Source organism: Palaemon carinicauda, chromosome 22 (genome assembly GCF_036898095.1).
Source record: "Palaemon carinicauda isolate YSFRI2023 chromosome 22, ASM3689809v2, whole genome shotgun sequence".
NCBI classification, from domain to species: domain Eukaryota; kingdom Metazoa; phylum Arthropoda; class Malacostraca; order Decapoda; family Palaemonidae; genus Palaemon; species Palaemon carinicauda.
Window position 1 is genome coordinate 5,038,163 of NC_090746.1, and position 19,130 is coordinate 5,057,292.

The window sequence follows — 19,130 nt, forward strand, 5'->3', positions numbered from 1 at the left end:
TGATTATTTAACTGATATATAACTATAATTTACATCATTCAGGACTTAGTGTGTGTGTGTATGTGTATCATACTTATGTAAATGGATTACAGAGTTAATTCAGTCAGGAGTAAGTTGCTACAGCAAGATCTGGTCAAATAATGATTGTGCAGGTGAGTATTAGAAAACTAATTTGTTCCATAACCGAAATACAAACCACGCTATTTACATTGGGTTTACCTTTAAGCGCAGCTGAAATGGCGAGCCATTAGAATTTAACGAGGGTGTATTACCCCCGCGCTAGTTAGCCGGGGGGCGGGGGGGGGGGGAGGGGAGTGGTAGCTAGCTACCCCTCCCCCCCTCACACACAGGTGAATGCTCAATTTCACTTTTGGCTCGGACTGGGACAGACGTCTCTGTCTTTGTCCTCACTTGGCAGCCATTGTTTGTTTTGTCTTTACTTAATCACTTATTTTTCTTTTACTCAATATATATGTAAACATGTTTTCATGTTTGTATATATATTTGAGTATAGAAATCAGTAAGTTTCCTTTTCAGAGTTGTGTGTGTAGTGTACGATATCTCCGTGGAGTCCTCGGCAGTTAGGCCACCACGGCGTAATTTTATGGGTTGCGATCGAGTTTAACTTTGGTCTTTCTCTCTCTCTCTCTCTTGAGGTCGTTCACCCTTTTACTACGTTTTACTACGCCCCTTGTAGCTTCCTTCCCGTGTGGGGGGCTGCTACGCCGTACGTTTTGTCTCAATTAGTTTATGAATCTAATTGTATTTGTTGATTTTTCAGCTTGTAGAACGATTCCTTTCGGGGTTTTCGTTCTTTCTTTAGTGTTCATTCATTTATAAATTACATTTTTAAATATTAAACTTAGCCGGTGAATATATAAATAGCTGACGTCTCCGACGGTCGACAGATTCCAAAAACTCACGAGCGATCGCCATGAAGGCTGCCGGGTGTGCCCACCAGCGCCGACTATCGGCCAGATACCGCATATACTTCTCAACCAAATCAGTTCTTCTCTGTCGGTGTTAAAGACAACACTGGTTCCGCTCGCGCTTGACCTCGAGTTTTCTACCGATTGGTGAAGTACTTGGTTTTGGTTATTGCTTTCGCCGTGTTGGATTATTCAATACTATCTTCAAAAGAAATGCTTTTGAAAGGAGAGTAAAAGTTTTTGCCCTTGCTTTTTTAATCTCGCTCTGGTTTTTCCATAGAGAAAAGATGGCCGACCCTTCCCTCAGTGTACGGAAGTGTGTTAAAGGCTTTTAGTAATTATTTTATCACTTTATAAGTTATTGTTGATATTTATAGATTTACCTCTATATATTTTATATCTCACCCGCCTTTATTAGGCCTCTTCGATTAGCTTTCCATTTATACTAAACACCGAGATAAATTTTATGTTTTTGTTTATATGCGGCCTTTACCTATTCTTTGTAGGCGGTCCTGACTTGGAAAACGAAGTTAAACAACGTTGAGCCCATTCAACTTTTATTTTTGTTTAGGTAAAAACAGTTGCTCTGTAAGAGTGATGAGATGAATATTTTTAGAAAATATTTTAAGAAATTTATTCTTTGAATAGTCTTCGTGCTGTTTTTCAAAGATGAACTAACGTTTGGTTTATTTATGCTACGCAGTTTGCGCTCTATCGTTACGATAGAGAAAAAGAGAATCACGGTTTCACTTTGCAGAAAGAGTAAATCGATTTTGACGTTTTGTTCATTCTTCTTTCAAACTGAAGTTTTTTAGATACTAATTTAAAGGAACATGTTAATTTTCAATTTCTTAGTCCTTTCAGTTTTTCCTTTAGTCAAATAACCTGTTATTGACGAAGAGTGAGTGAGCCATTCTCTTGTGAGTGACAAGAGAGAGAGAGAAAGAGAGAACGATCCGATCTTTATTCTCGTCCCAAGTCTCTGTACAAGGAGTTTGGGAGCGAGTAACGTTCTCGATTCAGATTTCTACTCTCGTCCCAAGTCTCTGTACGGGGAGAGAGGATAAAACGTTTTAGTTTTTATTCTCATCCCAAGGCACTGTACGGTGAGAGATTGAAAACGTAGTCCTTAGTGAACTAGTTTTTAGTCTCATCCCCAGTCACTGATCTTTTTAACTTTATATATTTCCGTTTTATTCGATATATATGTACTGTATATGTTTATTGATTTTTGCATGTGTGTTTCATTTTGTACTAATGTGCTTACATTATACGACTCATTTCGCAATTCTAACCTTTTGATTTAAGGGAGAATTGCGTGCTTCAGGTAGAAATCAGCTTTATTCATGTCTAATGTGTTGCGGAGGGTTCGTTTGTTCGTGCTTGTCGCTTGCCTAGTCCGAGACCTCTTTCAGGCTCCCCTGCACCAGGGAGAAGGAATGTCGTAGGACCTAAGGGAGTGAGGGGTGTAAACCAACGAACAGACGTTCCCTCAAAGGTATCAGACGTTGCTCGTCAAGCACGTCCTTGCCATAAGACAGGAGAGACGAAGTTTCTCCTCGTCTTCCGATGATTCGTCTCTTTAAAAGCCTGGGCGTAAGGTTTCGAGACGGTTGAAACGTTTATTAGTTCGTTCAGAACAAGTTCAACGTCCTAGCTGTAGTCATCATGAGAGTCCCGTTCATATCGATGACGTTCATGTACAGACGTTTCTGCCACAGACTCGACGTGACGTTGAGCGGTAGACACCGTAGACACAACGTGACGTCGAGTGTCAGTCACCGTAGTCACGATATAGCATCGATCAGCAGTCACCGCTGTTACTACGTGACGTTTGAACGTCAGCCACCGCAGTCACAGGTTGATCCGAAGTTAAGTGTTTTGCAAGATATGCTGTTAAAGCTTTCTTCTTTAATAGAAGCTTACGATCCTGTTCCTGTGCGAAAGGATCCTTTGCTTTTTGTACGTCACGGTTCTGGGATACGTGATTCGGGTCTTCAACCTTCTAAACGAGCTTTGTTACGCCACGCTGACGTTATCCCTAGTGACAGCTTTGCTGTTAAACGAGATGCGGAGCATAAATCTCGATGTAACTTTGATCGCTTTGAACGTCAGCCACTGCAGTCACAGCGTGACGTTGAGCTGCAGACACCGCAGACACGACGTGACGTTGAGCGGTAGACACCGTAGACATGACGTGACGTCGAGGGTCACGATATAGCATCGAACAGGATTCACCGCTGTTACTACGGGACGTTTGAACGTCAGTTACTTCTGTCACGACGTGTAGTAGAATAACATTCTCTGCAGTCACAACGTGACATCGACCCTCCAACTTTAACTTCTGTTCATATACAAGTTGATGTAGCCTGTCAGGCTTTTCCTTCACGTCATTCTGAATATAAATCTCCTTCTCGCAAGACTTTAGATTTATCAGATGATGTGCCTTCTGAAGAAGTTGATGACCCCCTTTAAACTAATGTACCTTTGGGGAGTCATTCAGAAGAGGAGTATCCTAGGGTAGTCCAACAATCCCTTGTTTTATAATTATGAATTTCTTTAGTGAAATTTTGTCTTACTCGTTTTGTAACGGCTGCTCCGCCGTCTGAGTTTACTCTTGGCATGACTTTCTTCGACTCCTACATTTACGAAGTCAGTTCTCTCTTGTTCTTCCAAGAGAGCCATGCTCTTACTGGGAGACTGGTTGGAATCCAGGAGAAGTTTAGGAAAGTCTGCTTTTGCTTTTCCTCCTTCTTAATTAGCTTCTCGCTCGAGCGTCTGGTGTGACACAGGAGAAGTTCTCGGTTGGGGAGTACCTGCCTCTGCCCAGGGAGACTTCTTAAGCCTAGTGGACTCTCCTCGTCGTCTAGCCATGAGACGCTCCAAGATTTTATGGTCTGCTTCAGAGCTAGACCATCTCCTGTTAGGAGTTTTTTTCGAGCGTTTGAAGTATTTATTTGTTGGATTGGTCCCTGGGAGCCTTAAGTAAGAAGGTCTCTCCAGCTGTCAATGTATCGCTGTACAATTATGTCATGCATGAACAAGGCTATCAGGGATGGCTCCAATGATCTGGCAGCCACGTTCACTGCAGGAGTACTTAAGATGTAAGTGCGCTCAATGTGTTCATTGTCAAGACAAAGTTCACGATGAAGACTACCAAATCTATCTTGGCAGCAGTAAGGGAAGGCGACTGGATGGTCTCTCTCGACCTTCAGGATGCATACTTCCACATCCCGATTCATCCAAACTTTCAACAACATCTGAGGTTTGTGGACGGGAAAGTAGTGTACCAATTTCGAGCACTGTGCTTCGGCCTCATTCCTGCTCCTCTTGTTTTTACAAGGCTCTTGCAAAATGTAGCGAGCTTTCTACATTTTTTGAGGATTCAGAGCCTCCCTTTATTTTGACGACTGGCTAATCAGGGCGTCGTCATTAAATCGCTGTCTGGAGAGCTTCTAATGGACATTAGACCTATCCAAGGAGCTAGGTCTCATAGTGAACGTTAGACCTATCCAAGGAGCTAGGTCTCATAGTGAACGTAGAGAAGTCGTAACTTACAGTACTCCATCCCAGACTATTCTTTATTTGGGAATGGAGATACAGTGTCGAATTTTTCGGGCCTTTTCGTCTCCCACAAGAATGGAACAAGCTCTGTTAAAAGTCCGTCACTTGCAAGAGAAAAACAGTTGCTCTGTAAGAGTTTGAACGAGCCTCGTGGGAACTCTTTCATCGCTGGAGTAGTTTATCTCTCTGGGGAGACTCAACCTTTGCCCTCTCCAATTTCACCTAAACCATTGGAACAAGAAGGGCTTAGAGAATATCTCTTTCCCAATCTCCAACTCAGTCTAGACATGTCTGACTTGGTGGGACAGCAACATCAGACTTCGAGAAGGTCTTTCTCTTGCGATCAAGAACCCAAACCATGTGTTGTATTCAGATGCATCGGATTTGGGTTAGGGAGCTCCACTGGACAGTCTGGAATGCTTGGGTCTTTGGTCCACGGATCAGAAGGAACTCCATTTAAGGCAAGTAACATCTCTCTTTTGACGAGATTTGTGCAAGTAGAAATGAATGTCTTGGCGGACTGCCTTAGCAGAAGAGGACAAGTCATCTCCATGGAGTGGACGTTGCACAAGACTGTGTGCGAAAAGCTATGGATGACATGGGGTCAACCCACCATAGATCTTTTTGCGACTTCACTGACAAAGAGGCTCTCGACTTACTGCTTTCCAGTTCCAGATCCAGAGGCAGCCCACATAGACGCTTTCCTGCTGGACTGGTCTCACCTGGACGTTTATGCCTTTCCACCTTTCAAGATCCTAAACAAGGTGCTGCAGAAGTTCACCTCTCACGAAGGGACCAGGTTGACGTTGGTTGCTCCCCTCTGGCCCGCGAGAGAGTGGTTCACAGAGGTACTTCTATGGCTGGTAGACGTTCCAAGAAGTCTGCCGTTGCGGATGGATCTCTTGCGACAGCCTCACGTAAAGAGATTTCATCAAAGCCTCCCCACACTTCGTCCAACTGCCTTCAGACTATCGAAAGACTCTCTTGAGCTCGAGGGTTTTCGAAGGAGGCAGCTAGAGCGATCGCGAGGGCTAGAAGATCCTCTACCATCAGGATCTATCAGTCGAAATGGGAGGTGTTTAGAGACTGGTGCAAGTCCTCCTCTATTTCCTCTTCCAGTGCCTCTGTAGCGCAGATTGCGGATTTTCTGCTTTATCTGAGAAACTGTCGCTCCCTCTCTGCATCCACCATTAAAGGCTACAGAAGCATGTTAGCTTCTGTTTTCAGGCATAGGGGTTTGGATCTTTCTAATAACAAAGATCTCCAAGACCTGCTTAAGTCTTTCGAGACTTCCAAGGAGCGTCATATTTCGACTCTTTCTTGGAACTTGGACGTGGTCCTACAGTTCCTTATGTCAGACAGGTTTGAACCATTAAATTCAGCCTCCCTGAAGGATCTTACCCTCAAGACACTTTTTTTGGTGAGCTTGGCTTCGGCTAAAAGGGTTAGTGAGATACATGCTTTTAGCAAGAACATCGGCTTCTCCACTAATAAAACAGTATGTGCTCTTCAACTTGGTTTTTTGGCCAAGAATGAACTTCCGTCTCGTCCTTGGCCTAAATCATTTGAAATCCCCAGTCTTTCTGAGATTGTGGGGAATGAAGTTGAAAGAGTGCTGTGCCCCGTTAGAGCTCTTAAATTTTATTTATCCAGAACTAAACCGCTACGAGGTTGTTCAGAGGCTTTATGGTGCTCCGTTAAAAAGCCCTCTTTGCCCATGTCTAAGAATGCGTGGTCTTATTTTATTAGACTTTTGATTCGGGAGGCTCACTCTCATTTAAGTGAGAAGGATCGTAATTTACTTAAAGTCAAGGCTCATGAAGTTAGAGCGATAGCAACTTCAGTAGCGTTTAAGCAAAATAGATCCATTAAAAGTATTATGGACGTGACCTTTTGGAGAAGCAAGTCGGTATTCGCTTCATATTACTTGAAAGATGTCCAGACTCTTTATGAGGACTGCTACACACTGGGACCATTCGTAGCAGCGAGTGCAGTAGTGGGTGAAGGCTCTACCACTACATTCCCTTAATCCTAATATCCTTTTAATCTACTCTTGAAATTTTTAATCTTATTTTGGGTTGTACGGGAGACTAAGAAGTCTTTCGCAATCTTTTTGATTTGGCGGGTGGTCAAAATATTGTTTCTTGAGAGGGCCCAGATTAAGGGTATTGATGAGGTCCTGTTATAGGGGTGTTCACCCTGGATATAGCAGCTCCTGGGAGTCTTTCAGCATCCTAAGAGGATCGCTGGGCTTCGTGAGGATAGCGGACTAATGAGGCAGAGTAATTATCAGAGTCAGCTTCCTTACCAGGTACCTATACTTAAGTTTGTTTTTTGAATAGTTGTCAAAAACTCTTGAGCATATACGCCTTTATTGTTTTAATACTGGTCTCTACCCACCACCATGGGTGTGAATCAGCTATTTATATATTCACTGGCTAAGTTTAATATTTAAAAATGATATTTTCATTATAAAATAAATTTTTGAATATACTTACCCGGTGAATATATAATATTAAAGGCCCTCCCTTCCTCCCCGATAGAGACCCTACGGACTGAGAAGAACTGGTTTGGTTGAGAAGTATATGCGGTATCTGGCCGATAGTCGGCGCTGGTTGGCACACCCGGCAGCCTTCATGGCGATCGCTCGTGAGTTTTTTGGAATCTGTCGACCGTCGGAGACGTCAGCTATTTATATATTCACCGGGTAAGTATATTAAAAAATTTCTTTTATAATGAAAATAGCATAATTACATAGTTTCATAATGATAATTGTTTTAATTCTGTTTTGGTTACAGTTCTCCTTCCGTGAGTGTAAGTGGTTGTGAGGGCACGTGCCTGTTGTGTAATTCTTGTTTCCTTTCCCTCGGGATTCCTCTTTGGAGCCTTCCCGGGGGAATGAATGTGTACTAATGATTTTTGTTTTATTTTTTTACAGTTACCGATCTAGTTCGTTTCTGTAATATGGCAACGGTGTGAGCTGTCTTGTTGAGGCCTGGGGATTCGGCTGTTGCTGCCTCCCCTTTGGATTTTCGTCAGGGGCGTGTCTCCTTCTACTGGAAGTACTCCCGTGACGATTGACAGCTCTCCAGTTCATTTTAGAACTCTCAGGAGGCTTGCCTCCTAGGGTGGGTAACTTTCCTTCCGAGGGAAGTTTTTCCTGTCCAGGCTTGAGTTTTTCCCCTTTTGAGGGGTTCTTCTCTTGCCTTTTTTTCGTGCGACTATGCTCTTGGTGCTGAGTGGTCACACCTGCAGTTTCGCTCAAGTGGCTGGGCAACTGCAGGAGCCCCTCTTCGGAGGATTGCTCCTTTTAGGTCACAGGCTGACCAGTCTCTTCTACGAAGTGTTTCTCTTTCGTTCGCGAGAGAGTACACTCATAGAGACTCCTCTTCGGAGGATTCTTCTACTGCTGTTGCTGTTGGCCTCCTTCGCCGTAAGGCTCACCGTCCGCCTCGTCGTAAGGGCCTCTCATCTCCCTATAAGGGTGCTAAGAGGCGCCTTTTTGAATCTCCGTTTGCAGCCTACAACTCCTTCTTCTTGATCTTCCGCCCTGGTGCAGATGGACAGCAGTCTGACCTCGTCTTCCGACGGGCAACGGTCTTCCCGACGGACAACGGTCTTCCAACGGACATCAGTCTCCCGGCGGACAGGCAACGGTCTTCCGACGGATATCTGTCTCCCGACGGACAACGATCCCTTCGGGGCAAAGGGTTACCTCCCATGGGGGTTATTCCCTTGCGTGTCAGGGTTCCCCTGCGTGCCCTTCTGCTGTGTTTGCTCCTGCTCAGTGTTAGCGCACAGGCGCTCTCCTGCTCATCAGCGCTTCCTGAACGCTAGCGCTCTCCTGTTCGCCAGCGCTCTCCTGTTCGCCAGCGCTCTCCTGTTCGCCAGCGCTCTCTTGTTCGCCAGCGCTCTACGGTTCGTCACCGCTCTCCTCTTCGTCAGCGCTCTCATGATGATCATCTCTGCTGTTCCTGTTGGTTCCTGTTATGCGCCCACGTTCGCCCTCGCGATCTAGAACTTCGGTTCAGGTCTGGGTCAAGGACTCTTCTTCTATGCGCAGGCTTCCACGCGTTGCCTTCTGCTCGTCAGCGATCATCAGCTCGCCAGTCACCTGCTCGCCAGCAATATCCTACGCGTCAACGATCGCCATCGATCTTCCACGCGTGTCAGTTCCCCTGACCACTATCAGTAGCGATCTAGCGCTCGCCTGCTGTGGACCACGATCTCCGGTAGCTGAGTCTTGCCGTAGATCTTCCTCCTGCTCGCCAGCGGTCACCTTTTCTTCTGTCCTTCTGTGCGCCAGCTTTCTTCATTTGCCAGCGCACATCTGCGCGCCCTTCTTTGCCACGCACCAATGGGCGCCAACGGTTTTCTGACCGTCTAGGATCGCCTGATTAACAGCTGGCTTCAGCGCTCACCTTCCTGATGCACCTGCGCGCCTTCTGTTAGCGCGATGCGCGCTAACCATCACTAGACTCTCTCGCGTTGGCAATCGCCTACGCACCCGCGTGATTCTTCATCTGCTCGCTAGCGCTTTCTTAACACACCACCGCTCGCCAACGCGCCAACGCTTGCCGACGCGCCATCGCTTGCCAACGCTCCGTCACTCTCCTGCGGGCTATTGCCTCGCAGAACGCGCCATCGCTCGTCAACGCGCCATCGCTTGCCGACGCGCCATCGGTCTCCCGACCGCCTGTGCTCACCCGCACGCCCACGTGCCTACGCTGCCACACGCCCACGTTCCTGCGCGACTGCACACCCACGTGCCTGCACGTCTACGCTCATGCGCGACCGCGCACATGCTCTCCAATGTTCGCCCGCGTGCGAACCAACGGTATTCCGTCGCGCGGACCGACGGTGTTCCGTTGCGCGAACCGACGGTGTTCCGTCGCGTGACCCGACGGTGTTCCGTCGCGTGAACCGACGGGGTGCCGTCGCGCGAACCGACGGGGTGCCGTCGCGCGAACCGACGGGGTGCCGTCGCGCGAACCGACGGGGTGCCGTCGCGCGAACCGACGGGGTGCCGTCGCGCGAACCGACGGGGTGCCGTCGCGCGAACCGACGGGGTGCCGTCGCGCGAACCGACGGGGTGCCGTCGCGCGAACCGACGGGGTGCCGTCGCGCGAACCGACGGGGTGCCGTCGCGCGAACCTACAGTGTTTCTTCGCACGAACGTCGGCTTAATTCTTGCAGTATCCATTGCTCGCCTATGGGTTATCGCTCGCCGACCACCAGCTCTCGCCCTTCCTACCACGCTCGCCCTTCCTACCACGCTCGCCCTTCCTACCACGCTCGCCCTCCTTCTGCGCTCCTTCGCTCACCTTCGTTTGCGTTCCCGCGTGACCGCGCATGGGCGCTTCCACGTTCGCCCATGCGCAAATCATTGATTTACCATCACGCGAGCTCCAGGGCGATTGCGACCATGATTCCCATTGGGGTTTTCGCAGCATGGCCAGCCTGGCGAGTTCTTCTGAAGCGTATGTCCAGAACACGGCCTCACCCCGTAAACGCAGAGCGTGGCACATGCAAGAATAAGAAGAATCTTCATGGAGGTCTGAGCAACACTCCTCTTTCCAGAACCTGGGTTAGCCCTTCCCCGTCATTCCCTGGAAGGATTTTTGGCGGGGGGCTTTCCGTTCGAGATTTCTCCATCGGCCAAGGGGTGACTGCTTACCCCTTCCTCTTCTCCATCTCGTGTAAGGGGCTTACCAGGTCCTTTCTCTCCTCGGTTATGGCCCGAGGTTTGGTTCAAGGAAGCTAAAGGAAGGTCATGGGTACTTTCCTCCTCTCGGGCTCAGGCACATTGGCGTTTCGTCGTTAAGTATCTAACTTGCGGGCAAGCTCGATGTTGGACCATCTGGATGCGCTGACCGAGGGTTTCCTTTCGGGTGTCTCATCCGTGGATGTCGACAACCTCAGACACCCTTCCATCCTTGAGAAGAGTTTGTTTGTGCCCAAGGACAGAGACATAGACAGCGGCTGTGTGGAGGATGTCGACTTCCGTTTTCACTCCTCCAAGGCGCTTTCTTCCAGACTCTGCAGGGCTCCAGCGCCTTTTTCTTTCAACCACGTCGGCCTAAGTTATCGGCTACGACAACTGAGACAAGGTGTCCAATTGCAGTTTCCTCCTGTCAGGAACAGATGGCACGGGAGGCTCCCCCGGGGGGGGGGCATAGTCCTAGAGGGAGCGGCAGAGTTCACGAACTCTAGGATTGGCACCCCCCCCTTGCAGGTTTCACGCTGGGAGGATGCCTAAGGTTACTCATCCGGATGACAGCTTCCAATGCCCATTCCCGCACGATCTCCGTGATCAGCCAAGGATATCGCGCCTGCCGTCTCTGTCAGCGAATTCAGTGTCTCTGAACCTCTATGCCATAGGGTCGGCAAGAGTTTGCCCGTTTGGGCAGAATGATCCATACCTTAGGAGAAGGTCCTCCATAGGATGATCGACGGCTTCACCCCCGTCTTCTTTAGTCGATCCTTTCTTGTAAGGAAGTATCTGAGACGGGAGTTCTGTAGTCGACCTCTCAGCCCTGATCAAGTTTGTCGAACAAACTTCGTCTAGCGTGGAACAGCAGAATCGATCAGACTGGTAACGAGGCGACAGGACTCCTTAAACCCTGGATCGGAAGGACGGGTACTTTCAGTTTCCATTCCATCCATCTTCCAGGAAGCTCGTGGAATTCAGCCTAGTCTGCAGGTATTCCTGCTTAAGATGCAGTGTGGCGATCCCGCCGTGGCATCGCAGGTTTTTTTCCCCAGAGAACTCTCCCTGCTTTCCTCACGGCCGCTCAGGTGCAGGCTTCCGCCTCCTTCACTTTTTGGAGGTCTGGTCAACTCCGGTAGGCTCGGGTTCGACCTTCTTCAGCGCCGGGACAAGCTTCCGGATGCTTACCATGAGTGGGGGTTCATGGTATTTTGCTAGGAGCCTTCTCTTCTTCTGCCTCAACATCTGGAGTATCTGGCCATGATATTGAATCAACGGCCTTACCACGTTGGAAACCCCGCTTCTCGTCCGTCCAGCGAGGTTAAGCAACGTCGGTTCTGGTCGGTACTTGGATGGGTGACCACCTGGGGACGCCAGATTCTGTTGCCACCTCTTCCGAGCCTTCCCTTCAGTTGACTGTGGCAAGGCTGAGGGGAGTCGCAGTACCTGTTCTCAGTCAAGCAGAGCTTTCAGCCCTACCTTGGAACGTTTCCTAGTTCTCCTTTCCTCATTGACCCGTCTATAGTTCCGAACGGTCGCCTCAGGATAAGTTCCATGTGGGGCGGTCCAAGTTCCGGTGGTTTCAGGCAACGATTAACCGGACTTTCTGGCCCCTTTGGGACCAGCGGAACTATTAGACCTGCAATGGGTGTTGACCTATGGATCCTCTTGATGGGAGTCGATATTCTCGTCCTTTCCCCACATTCTTGATGCTGTTCTCGGACTCGTCAAAGAAAAGGGGCGGGGGGCATGTTCCGGTCCAGGCTTATGGTCAGGACCTGAAGGATACCTCTCCATCATTCAGGCTGGCTTAGGGGCCGTAGTCTGGCCCCTCTACAGATCTTACAGCTTCTGCCGAGTCGCTCCGTGCGCGTCGACTTCATGATTTTGGCGTGTTCTAACCAGCAGGGGACCCATTTTCACACCTTCACATCTTGCAGTAGAGATACCGAGATGATTGAGATACTCTCAATACCACCATCGGCTCTCTCATTCCAGGCAGAGGAATGTTCTCTCCGACTATCCGAGCAGAGCCTCGTAGAGTGAGTGTACCTGGGGGTCCTTGGCCTTGAGTAACCAGCAAGTCCTGGTCTGGGGGACCTGATCGCGACAGCTTGGAACCTCAAGCTTCCGCTGTTCTTCCCCCCAGTCTCAGACCCCGAGACTCTGGCAAGATGCATTCCGGTGATGGTGGGACAACTTCGACGCCTGCGTCTTCCCTCCTTTTTGTCTGTGGAGAATGTGTCTCAACAAGACCAGTTTGTCTGTCAACCTTTCAATGTGAGAGCTCCACTGGGATTATGCGCAGAACGGTTTCTGGACGCTCTGCTTCCCCTGACGGAACTCCCGGGAGAGCTTCTCCCACGGCACAGACTACTCAAACAACCACACTGCAACATCTTTCACGAGTCGGGGCGTCGCTTCGGCTTCACGCCTGGAGACACTACGCCTCCTCCTCAAGAAGAAACAACCCGCTACAGTCGCGGTACGGAGGTCGCGTCATCTGCGATAGTCATCCGCAGGGGTCTTCCAGGCGAAGCGAAGAGTCTTCGGTGGTTGGTGCCGTGGGAGATATACCTCTTCCCTTGAGGCCTCTTCTCCAGCAATAATGATCTTATTGCCTTTCGGCGGGAGGAAACTCCTTTCCGCTCTCGGCAATGAAGCCTGTCGCTCAGCCTTTCCCTGACCTTCAGGCTTAAAGGAATAACTTTTTCCTGCCCGCTGGATCTTTCCTCGCTCATGCGATGCTACGAACGTCCCTGCCCTAGTCGGAGTGAGACCTCCAACTTGGAGCATGGCTCGGACTTTTTAGTCCCTTAAGAGATCTTCTCAAGACCCTTTACGACAGGCCTCTGATTGTATTCCGTCTTAGGTCTCCTGCTCACTCTGGCCGCGGCCAGTGTGTAAGCAATCTTCTTGGTCTCGTACGACTCCGCCCTTTCTAAGGAAGAGGGGAAGGCAACATTCAGGTTCGCTCCTGAGTTGTTGGCTAGACTCAGAATCTTGGGGTCCCGGCCCTTCGGTCCAATTCCTTCAAGATTTCGAGTCTCCATTCTGTATCTGATGTCCCAAAACCTTCTCCTTCTTGCCAGTAAAGGAATCGAGGGGTTAGCTTTTGGGAACAGTTGCAGTTTGTCCTCAGTTGCAGCCGATTTGGGAGCACAAGGAGGACATGGGGGAGAGTCACCAGTATACCTCTTCAGCTCGGACTCAAGGACATTCATCTCGACCTGTCTCCAGACCCTCCCCCCGTCACGTCGCCCTACAGCATGATGTTGGATACATCGCAACGTCCCTCGCCTTCGAGTAATACTACTCTGTGACGCAGGTGCTACAAGCTGGAGTCTGGAAGCGTCTAATGACCTTCGCAGCCCGCTTCCCTTTCGATACGTTTTCTATCGCTCTGTGGTGGCTACACAACAGCTGGTCTAACCTCAGGCTCCTTTTTGGACAGGTAGCAGAAGGTTGAGGGCATTGTTATCAGGTTTTAGTCTGCATGAACGAAAGAAGTATGTTTGGACTTTACTTCTTTCTTCATCATCCCCTCTACGGGGAAGCAGCATCCTGGTCTCTGCATAGCTGACCTCAAACCTCTGCAGGTAAACCATGCTTCCTTGTGTTCCGAGTATTGAGTCAATACTGTCGCGTCACCCATACCCTGACGAGGTGGTATTGGGAACGTCCTAACCCAGAGTTCCTTCTGGAACTCCGGGTCAACTGCCTAGGACGGGTCACACTTCTTCCTTCACACACAAGCTTATGTAGGCCACACGGTTCCTTGCAGAGCAAGGAACTTGTGAGGTGCAGGGACTCCTTTTCTCGAGTGCGACTCACTCGGATTCTGAGTCCCCGGGTAAAGCCAAAGCCAGTATGGCTGGGGACTTTCCACCCTTCCTAAGGGGTAAGTCACCCAATGTAAATAGCGTGGTTTGTATTTCAGTTACGGAACAAATGAAAAATTCGAATATAATTTGTATTTTTCCTAACCATACAAACCTTAGCTATTTACACTGTATTTGCCCGCCAGCCCTGTCCCCCAAGACAAGTTCTACCTCTAAGTGAAAGTGAGCATTCACTTGTGTGTGAGGGGGGGAGGGGTAGCTAGCTACCACTCCCCTACTCCCCCGCTAACTAGCGCGGGGGTAATACACCCTCGTTAAATTCTAATGGCTCGCCATTTCAGCTGCGCTAAAAGGTAAACCCAATGTAAATAGCTAAGGTTTGTATGGTTAGGAAAAATACAAATTATCTTTGAATTTGTCATTTTTAATTCAAAATTTAACTTCTTATAATGACTTTACCGTCTGATTACACATCCTTTCGGATATTGGTTCTTCCCTGACTGCCTTGCAGTTTCCTGGGAGGGACTTAGCCTAATACCTGTGATATCTTCATGCCCGGGTCTCTAAGAGGTTGACAGGAATCTTCTCTTTTGTTCATCCACAGGACCAAAGTGCGTTGGCATATCCTGGGTTAGTAAACCAGCTGGTTTAGTTAAAGGGACTTCCTCTCCCCTAAAGTTGGGTCTCCTAATAAAGGATGATATTTTTAAGAGTGTAGGAATAAATCATTATTACTATAAAAGAACTGCAGATGTAATATATGAGATCCCAGAGATAGATTTGAAAATTGTATTGGTGACCTCATTGTTAAAGTTGGAAGGAACAATCAAGGTATAGAGAATGTGATGGGTGTTAAGGGTTTTGGTGAAGTTGCAAATGAAAATGGAACATATTTTATAAGTTTTTGTTCAACAAACAATCTTGTTATTGGAGGTACTCCAGCACAGGAACATCCACAAATAGGCTATACATGGACTTCACCATGTGGCAATTACAAAAATCAAATAGATCACATACCCATTAATAAAGAGAGGAGGAGGACTGAGAAAGTAAGAAGCTATAGAGGTGCAGATATTGGTAGTGATCACCAGCTCCTTATTGACACACTGAAATTAAAACTGAAAGCACATAACAAATGTAGATAGAATTCCTAGGTTTGATACAACCAAGCTTCTAGAAGATGAACACTGAAAAACATTTGCATTTGAATATGGGAATGTATTTGCAGTCTTAGAGACTTTAAGAGATGAAGAGCAAACAATTAATGAAGACTGGTGTGATATTAAGATCATATATCAGTCAGTTGGTAGTGAAGTTTTGAGATATGCAGTTACAAGGAGAAAGCCATGGATATCAAATGATACTTGGGATATAATGAAAAGGTGACAAAGACAGAAATTGATTGTTGAAAGTTTATGGGAAAGTAATGAAAATTACATGGTAAAGCATGCTAAGTATTCCAGTATTGATAGTGAGGTAAAAAGAAAAGCGAGGAATGACAGGAGAGAATATTTAGACAGGAAAGCAGATGAGGCTGTCAAAGCTATGAATTCAGGGAGTGGCTATGGTGTAAGAATTGTTCATAAAGTTGTTAATGAAATCAATGCGGGGGCAAAGAAGAAGAAGCATATACCCATCTAAAAGAGAGGTAGATCTGTTATATCAACAAACGGTGAAGAAAAGCAATGTTGAATGGATCACTTTGGTGATGTTATGAATAGGAGAGATGAAGGGAATAATTTATGGATATACCTGGAGCTGAGGAAGACCTTGATGTGCCCATGAATGAATTCAGTGTGTTGAAGTCGAAGCTATCATTAATAAATATGAGATTGAAATCCCCTGTATACAATGGAATAACTTCTAAGATATTTGCTGAAAATGAAGTGGTTCCTCGCATACCCAAGATTATTTTGTAGAATGTGGCGTGAAGAGGGAAAACATGATGACTGGGAGCTAGGAATGTTGGTGAAAATAGAAAAAAAAGAATTGATTTATAATATGTGTACCAACCGTGTGTCAAATGATCGTACATAGTAACGACATTTTTTTTTTTTTTTGTATATAGTCTCCTTTGTATCTTCGTTTTCCCCTCACACTATTAACGACCTAAATCAACTTGTCTGTTTTTCTCACCGTTAAATGTTAACAGAAACCGCTGTTGGTTGAACAGGAAACAGCCTGTTATATGTTATGGCCTTCTTGCCCGAAATTGGTGTACAGTATATATAAGCTGATGTTCTGTTATAAAGTTACTCAGTTGTTTTCATCCCACTTTTGAGTCACAACCTACTCTTGGCTCGTCACATATGCTTCTTCTAAAGAGATTGGAGGGAAGAAATTGATGAAAAGCTGAGAGATGAGCAAGCAGGATTTAGAAAAGGTAGAAGTTATACTGACCAAATTTTCATTTCAAGACATGCACAGCAATGTGTAGACTATAGAAATCTACTTTTAATGGCATTTGTAGACTATGAAAAGGTCTTTGAATAGTGTGCACCAGTCAATTTTGTGGAGAGTCCTGCTTTATTATGGAATTCCTCTTTAATATATAAATTTGATTAAATATCTTCATGAGAATTGCAAGTGCAAAGTTAATGCTTGTGGAGTCCTATTAGATGGATTACCAGTGAACAGCAAAGTACTCCGAGGGAATGTGTTGTCACCTGTGTTGTTTATCCTCCCCATGAATTTTCTAATGCATAGAACAGTTAGGGATGGTAGAGAAGTATTGGACTCCTACGTAAAGAGCTCCAGGTTTGTATAGCTGAGAAAAATACAATTTTCAATATTAAACTTACCCGATAATCATGTAGCTGTCAACTCCGTTGCCCGACAGAATTCTACGGAAGGGATACGCCAGCGATCGCTCTACAAGAGGGGGGTGTACTCACAAGCGCCACCTGTGGCCAGGTACTGCAGTACTTCTTGTTGACACCACTTCAATTTTTCCTCTGTCGTGCTTCCGGCAAGACGTTCATGGATACGCTTATAATTTTGGAGTCTTGTTCACGGTTTTTGGTGAAGTATTGCTCTAAGATTTCAGCTTTCGCTATTCAGGAAGTTTTATTATTAGCTTAGCTAGCTTTTGGAATTAATTTGATTAATTCTGGTGACGAAGAGAGTATGAACTCTCTTTCACCTTTAAATGGCCGACCCTTCCCTTAGACGGAAGTGTTGGTGTCTAAGAGAGTATAGACTCTCTTTCTTAATTTTGCTTAACAAAAGTTATAGGTTTTTTTTTTTTTTTTTTTTTTTTTTTTTTTTATCTCTCCGCCTTTTATAGGCCTCTTCGATTAACTTCCTTTGATTATAAACTTATTAAAATTAATTTTTATATTTGTTTATATTCGACCTTTCCTAATAGTAGGCGGTCTTTTCTTGGTACCGAAGTTAATTAACATTGAGCCCGTCATTTCGGTTTTACCTGTTAACATATTATGCTATTTTAATGTTTTTGAAAGAATTTCTTTGATAGTCTCGTACTGTTTTCAAAGTTGAACTAACGTTTTGTTTTGTCTCTGCAGTTGTTGACGTTCAGAACGTTCAACTTGCGCTCTATCGTTACGATAGAGAGAGAATTTTCACGGTGTCACGTTGCAGTAAGAGTAACCGTGTCTAGCGTTTTGTTCATTCTTTCTTAGCTTAATGGTTTTAATTCTAATAAAGGAACTTTTTATTTGGGAAATATTTCAGTTTTTTTCCTTTAACAATAATATGTTTTAACGATATATATGATTGGGCTCTTCTCTCAGGTTCTAAGTCAAGAGAGAGAGAGAGAGATAGAGACGGAGGGAGAGAGAGCTGGATAAACGTTTCGTTCAAGCGAGTAACGTTGTTATCGTTTTTGCTCTTCTCCCTAGTCTCTTTAGGGGAAGAAGGTAAACGTTTCATGAGTTTTATTCTTGTTCTCAAGCTTTATGCGGTGAGAGATTTTAAACGTAGTTTATTTGATCTAGTGTTTAGTCTCTTTCCAGCCACTGAATTATTTATCTTTCATTAGATTTTTCTGTTACATTGTAATTCTGTTTTCGCAATTACTAACTTTTAAGGAAGGATAGAATTGCGTGTTTCAGGTACAAACCACTTAAAGTTTCGAGTTCAGTGAAATAAGTGCAAACAGAAAATCAAAAGTGATTAGCGCAAAGTGTGTCAGTGTTGTGCGTGAGGGTACTTCTGTGCGTGCCAGTCGTCCTCCCAGTCCGGGACCTCTTGCAAGCTCCCAAGCCCAGGGGAGAAGCAATGTCGAAGGGCAAAAGGGTTCGGCAGGCCTTGATCGGCGCACAGAAGTATCCTCGGTGGTTGCGGGCGTGTCTTACAGAGACCGTCACTCCCACCCGCAGACGATTGAGCCCGTCTTTTACTCGTCTGCAGAAGAAATGTCAGGGAGAAACGCTGGACTCAGGTCTCAAGACCTCTCAAACGCAAAGTCCAGACCTCAAGAGTTCTACAACCTGGTTGCAGTCATTGGATTAGCTCTGACTCTCCGCAGTCATCAGGTGACTGCACACCTCCTTAGAGAGGTAAAGTGATGCCGCAACAGACCTCATCTTCTGTTAAGGCTTTGCCTCAGCAGACCTTAGCGTCTGTCGACCCCAAGATGACTTTGCTGCAGTCCATGCAGTCACAGCTTGCGGTCTTAATGCGTGAGTGTCAGGCTGAGAAGGTTACACCTCCTCCTGCGATCGCTCCGCCTCACCGCAGTCCAGTCTGCCAGGCGTACGAAGTTGAGGTTCCTCAGGATACCTTACCGCGTACTGAGTTGCCAGTTACCAGCGGTGTGCAGCAACCTCCGCCTTCCTTAAGGCAACCTCAGCAATGGGAGCAGAAGTCTTATGCCTTACTTCCTCCGCTTCCGCCTGCGGTTCCACCAGCGAGGCATCAATCTCTTGAGGTACGACAACCTCTTCCATCCATGAGGCAGCCACCTCAGCACTCGCTGCAGCGACCTCAACCCTCCTCAAGGCGAGAGCCTCAACTCCTTAGGCTAGCACCTCAGGAACCTCAACTCGCGAGACAAGAACTACGTTCTGCGCAACCGCTACCTCAACTCTCGCAGCTCACACCTCAGGAACCTCAACTCGT

General features: G+C 46.8%; 1 protein-coding gene and 1 pseudogene across 1 annotated transcript in view; both read left to right on the forward strand.

Moving 5' to 3' along the window:
• mei-41 (meiotic 41) overlaps positions 1-19,130 on the forward strand; it is a 316,521-nt gene that overhangs the window by 27,180 nt on the left and 270,211 nt on the right. The window lies entirely within an intron of this gene.
• Positions 11,474-11,592, forward strand: LOC137616804 (5S ribosomal RNA; annotated as a pseudogene).